This window comes from Prinia subflava, chromosome 25, assembly GCF_021018805.1.
Source record: "Prinia subflava isolate CZ2003 ecotype Zambia chromosome 25, Cam_Psub_1.2, whole genome shotgun sequence".
In the NCBI taxonomy this organism is placed as follows: domain Eukaryota; kingdom Metazoa; phylum Chordata; class Aves; order Passeriformes; family Cisticolidae; genus Prinia; species Prinia subflava.
This window is the reverse complement of record NC_086271.1, coordinates 581,545-587,607: the sequence shown is the minus strand read 5'-3', so window position 1 is coordinate 587,607 and position 6,063 is coordinate 581,545.

Below are 6,063 nucleotides of genomic sequence, written 5' to 3'. Positions count from 1 at the left end.
GGCATGATTCTGGGGCCAAATCTTCCAAACATGAATTTGCATTCCCAAAACAATGTAGGTGGAAACAGTTTTGTGCAGATGCTGAATGAGCAGGAGTGTGGCCCCCCAGTCTACCAAGAGCTCAAACTGCTAAGTCCATGAAACACCCAAATTATTTTTGCAGGAATTCACAGGACCAAGAAGGCAAAACAAAGACACAGATTGCCAGTGCTGAAGGGCCTGGAACAATAATAAAGACAGGGCTAGTCACACATCCGAGAATTAGATTAAGATGCTGTGATTTAAGACAAGCATTATAGGATAAAACAGAAAACTCCCATGCCTCAACCTCAGCCAAAGCCTCTATACCTACTTATGGACAGGTGACAATTTGTATTCTGTCTTTTGGCAGAAATAGGGGGTTTTCTTTGAAATAGTCATTGAACTGGCTGCCACAGCTTTGGGAAACAAAAAGGCACAGTCTAAGCAATAGCACAGAAATTGCAGATCTTAGAAATTTCTGAATATATTATGGTATTTCCTGTGTATTATGCTATTTCAGAGTAAACTCTGAAAATGATAAGGTTTTTTTAAAAAGAGACTGGGAAATCTTGAATGGTTAAAGGGGCTTTCTGCTGCAGAAATTGTAACAGGGAAGGGGTGAGTGGGCCTCAGTCTTAGAAAGATCCAAGAGCTGGCAGACCTCCACAGAGCAAGGTTTCCTCACAGTCAATCTCACCAGGTCCCTAAGTGAAGGATGGAGCTGGAATCCTTTCCAGTAAGGTTCACAGTGGAAATTGCACACCTATGCACCGGCTGTATGGTTTCAAATAATGCAGAAAACTGGATTTGAGGGCTGCCATTTGTTCTGATATTTTAATGCCTGTGTTTTGAGACACTGACAGACAAAGTAAAGCCAGAATGCTCAAAAGTAAACAGCACTGCCAGGAACATGTGTCATTGTATACTTCTAATGTCCTCACTGAACTGAAGAGATTGCTTAACTTCTTACTCTTTAATGGGATTCATATAACTGGAAGATTATTGTAAACTATAAGGGCTGTGCCACGTGGCAGGGGTAATTCTGTTCTTGGCTCTCTTTGCTCAGCTTTTGCTCATGCTATTGCTATTTAGCAGTTGTGTTTCAGGCTGTCTCAGCTCCACTGCAGCCAGATGTCTCTGATGATAGTGGAATAACATCTAAGTGTAGCCAGGTAATGTCTGTCCTAGCCATCAGCTTTTCAAAACACGTCGCCTCTCCATTGGAAACCTTACAGGAAGGAAAGGAAATCTCCTCCAGCAGCTGAGATTTGTGTGGCCCAGATTTGTGCAGCCCTAAGCAGCTGTGAGGAACATCTGGATCTGTGGGAGCTGGGTGTCTGATCCTGCAGTTGTTGCTCCAGTGCCCAGCAGCACTGTCTCACCAGGCAGGCCCTGGGTGTGGCTCATGGGGCAGAGCAGTGCCCCTGGGGCTGGGCCACCTGCCTGGGCTGGGAGCCTGGGAACCCCCAGGACACCGGGGAACCTGCAGCACAGCTCCAGGCTTCTGCCCTGCCTGCTGAGCACGAGCCCAGAGCAGCCAGGCCAGGCAGGGCTGCGGGGTCATCGGGCACCAAGGATCCCCAAAACCAGGGAGGGAGCAGGGCTGGAGCCCGGGCTGCCTGCAGAGGAGCAGTGTCTGCGACAGCCTCAGGTGGGAGCAGTGCTGGAGCTGCTTCTGCAGCCGGCTGGGGCAACGCTGGTCGTGGTCTGCAGAGGAGGCAGGGAAAGAGAAAGGTGAAAAAGTGGACGGGGCTGAGACTCCTTTGGAAGCCACAAAGCAGAAAAGCAGGCAGCTGTGGGGTACAAAGTTCAGCATTTACCCCTGGAGGTGCAGACAGAGCTGCCATGAAGCCCATGCAGCAAAGGGCAGGTGACAGCAAAGGGGAGGTGACAGCCTTACCTCTGCAACAACGTGACACTCGCAGGACCTGTTAATGCCAGGAGAAGCTGTGCCTCTGTTTAGAGCTTCCTGGTAACTTTTCTCAGCCTACTATTCAAAGTCTCATGAAGCTTTTTTTTTGTTTCTGAGGGAAATCTGTTTTTTCCAAATGCAAATTCCTGAGCTGACTTATGCAGTCACACCTACTGCACATGTGGTAACTCATCAGGCTCCAGTTATTGTGGCACAGGCTTAAAATCATGGAGTTCTTATGGTTTTAAGAATTTTATTTTCAGAAAACATTGTCTTTGTCTTTGTCTTTGTCTTTGTCCTTTAAGTTTTGCAGACACTAATCATGTCAAGAATCCCACTGATTTTTGACTGTATATATTTCTAAACTAAAACTGTTTGATTCTTACATAACACCAGGTCACCATGAACTGCTGAGGGTGTTTTAATCAAGCATCGTGGGAACTGTTGATGCTAATACTTGTGATCGAAATCTAAATAAAGAAGAAACTTTAGCACTAAGCACAGCAAGCAATGCGCCAGATGGGCATGGAGGTATTTTCCATCCCTGGAGTAGCTGTGGTTTGAATGCCTTTCTTAGCAGCTCATTTGCCTGCAGCTGTGTTAGGCAGGAGCAGAGATATCCCTGAGACTTCATTCCCATCTCATCTGGCTTTGGCTCCATCGAGTCAAGCAAAGGTCTGAGCATGTACTGATATTAGCAAAGGTAGATTATTACTGACATAATGTTAAATAATCACTGTTTACTTTTGTGTCTTTTCTTGGGCTCAGGTATGTTCAATCCCTACAAATGTCTGACAAATCTCTTGAAGTAAATGTAACCTAATGAATCCTCATCTAAACTTTTCTTCAGGCTTCTTGGTCTTCAGTCATGTCTGATTCTACTGGACAAGCAGCCAGGATTATTGATTTTTCAATGAATTTTGAATATAGGTCTGTGCATAGTTTTGTGTCACATCAATGTAGTGAGAATTTTGCTGAGAGGAAACAGTGACCAGTTTTCCTCTCCAAGTTTGCACACAGAAATATTCTACAAGAATACATTGACCTGATATTCAGATAGAGAAATGCAAGTCCCTGATATTCTTTCAATAAATATTTCTGCAATGCAAGTTGCAATGAAAACATGAACAGCTGCTATATGCATGCAAACATACAAACATCTGCAAAGTAAATATTTCCTTTTTAAAATACAATTTACTAGACCAGTTAGAGGTTTGTTTTTTCTCTTTTGAAAAATAAATCAAATTTCTACCAAAAGGGTGAGAAAATGTCAAGACATTTCTCAAAGTTAGATCAAAAGAGTCATGAGCAGTGTACACAGGTTCCAATGAAAACATTTCTGAGATTGTTTGTCATCCTATTCTGTCTTACAGGAGCATACAAAGTTTGGGGTACTTCTCCAAACATTGTTGTAAGAAAAATATTTCCTGAGAGATGTGCCACATGAGTGTGATAATATTTGCCAGCAGTTATGCTTAAATATTTAAGGAAAGGAAAAAGAACCCAAAGAGTTCAAATGGGTGGAATAATTTCTTACCTGCTTTGAACCTGAGGAGCTGCCAAGTACACAGCTCCCAAAGGGTCACAGTCATTACACAACAGGTGACTCCAACCAAAATTCTGTCCCAGTGGAGCGAAGGCATGTTGCAGTGCAGGCTGTCTGCAATGCTATAAAATGGTTATTATACAATCATTCTCTTGTCATAAACCATTAGCTACTTGTCTACTGATAAAACTTTAACCTTTTCCGTTCTAAGAAAAAGAATTTTGGCACGTTTGTGTCTATTACCTCTTGGGAACTGACTCTGGTCCTCAGTATAGACCTGCACGTACCCTGGGTGGGCTGGTGCTGGCTGGCACAGGGTGAAAGTCAACACAGTCAAAGTGAAGAAGAAAATAGAGTTTTTTAAAGAATGAGTTGGAATAAACACATCTTTTTTTGGCATTAGCATTCAGTACTAATTCCCATTCTGTAAGTGGGGACAGTACCTTGTTTTTACATGATATTTTTCACTAGTGAGAAAAGATATGTTTGGCTTTTTTAATTGCCAAAGCAATTCCATCTCAGTTTAAAAAACAGGACTCAACAAGCTGATGTGATGTGCCAAGGATGTAGAGAAATGCAGTCAAAAAAAGGGTTCTGGTCTCTTGGGATGTGGCACAGTGGTCTAGCCATTAGATACTACTGATACTGCTGCTGCTACAATTCCAGACTATGCTTCCTTTAATGCCTTGCAGATTGTTATGATGTTTTTCCTCTTATCAAGAATAAAGATGAGTAATATAAGATATGTACTTGTTATTTTAATTTAACTGGTGGCAATCTGGAAGGTTCTGATAATGATACTTATATTTAAAATATTCATACTGAAAATAAAAAAATATCTGATGTCAGGTGACCAAGACACTCTGTATTGAAGAAAACTCCTAAGGACATAGGAAAGTCTAGGGAAATGCTGAAATAATTAAGATTACTTTTACAAATGGGAGCACCAAAACTGTTAATGTGCTCCTTCAGATAGCCAAATGTCTCAATAGTCTGCTCACAGAGGTTTTAGTTAAGGACAGGCTGTGCCACCACACCAGTGACAGACTGGTACAAACCTTTAGGAGGGACAAGGCTGCACGGTGTCCCTCTGGGCTCAGCTCTGTCCCTTGGGGGTGTCACTGCCCGGGTCCAGCTGCGGGGAGTGGTAATGGATCCTTGCCAGCAGGGAGACAAGGGCTGGGACATTCCTGCCAGCAGGAGTCACTAACACCGATGATCAAGAAGTGGGACTGACGAAGAAAGCCCAAAAAGCAAAGAATTTAATAGCAAAACAAAGAAATAAGGCATACATATAGAGCTCCTTCGAAGATGTGGAATTCAGGAAAACATGACATTACATAGGAATTACCTGAGGGTAGAGAATCAGCGAGTGATGGGAACTAGAAACATTTGTGTATATGGAGTATGTTACCAACCAGTCATAACCCAGAGGTCAGAACACTGCCTTACGAGGAGCATTCCTCATAAGGAATTTGTTGGCGTAACTGTACCCACAGTCCTGTTCTCCTCGCCATAACACAGCCAGATCTTTCCTTTCTTAACATCTCTTCTCAAGGCCTGGAGTTGAGGCCTTTGTTGTTAACAAGGGCTGGCTCACTATCCATCCCAACCAGCTGAACTCCCACAGGGGTGTCTGCCTGCCTGCCTTGTTACAAGCGCATTTCTTGTCGTAGATCTTTCCTCTCTTCACCTTATTCTCATTAGCATGGGAGACAGAAAAGGGAGAATATGCTCAGTGCTGGGATCAGCACAGAGACATGAAGAGGACACAGGGGCTGTGTCACTCAGGTGATGGGTGGGAGTTGGGAATCAGCATCCAGGGGCCACCGGAGCCCTTTCATTCCCTAAGATGCCAAACTGCAGTTTCCCCCAAGGGGATTGCCAGGGAATGGGAGGCTTCGTCAGAGAGGGGCAGACAGGGGGCTCTGTGGGGCAGGACAGCCGTGGGTGGAGGCCGGGTGGCACTGCTCAAGGGCTGGCCCCAGTGTGCATCCCAGTGCCCGGGTATCCCACGGGCTTGGAAGTATTTGTGGGGTTGGCCAGGCAAACCATGGGAGCCTGCAGGCTGCAGGGCCCAGCTCTCCCACTGCTGCCAAACTGTGAACAGCAGCAATGCTCAGCTGGACAGAAACATCTCCTCCTCATCCTCCTCAGAGAGAATGCTTTGGGCCCTTGAAATGTTAATTACTTTACAGCCTCCCACCATAAGCAGTTAAATGCTTTTCTGCTGTCTAGAGGGATAGGAAGGTAAAACTGGATCTAAGAGACACACATGAAGATTCTCATTCCTGAGCAGGACTCTTACGGACAAAACAGAACCAGGTGTAATTTGGATCTTGAAGATGGGGAAACAGTTCAGTGACATTTGGTTAAGCTCCATCCAGCTTTGCTAACCTAAGTCTGAGGTTTGTGGTATATTAAAAGCATACCCAGCTTCTGAATCACGAATCTGAGTCCTTTGCTAATAGAAAGACTGCTAGATGATTACAGATATTTTTAAATGATGAAATAGGAAAGAAATCATGATTCATTCTCATGGTTACTTACACTGCCCTTCCTATTCAATGGAAAGAGCATCCTT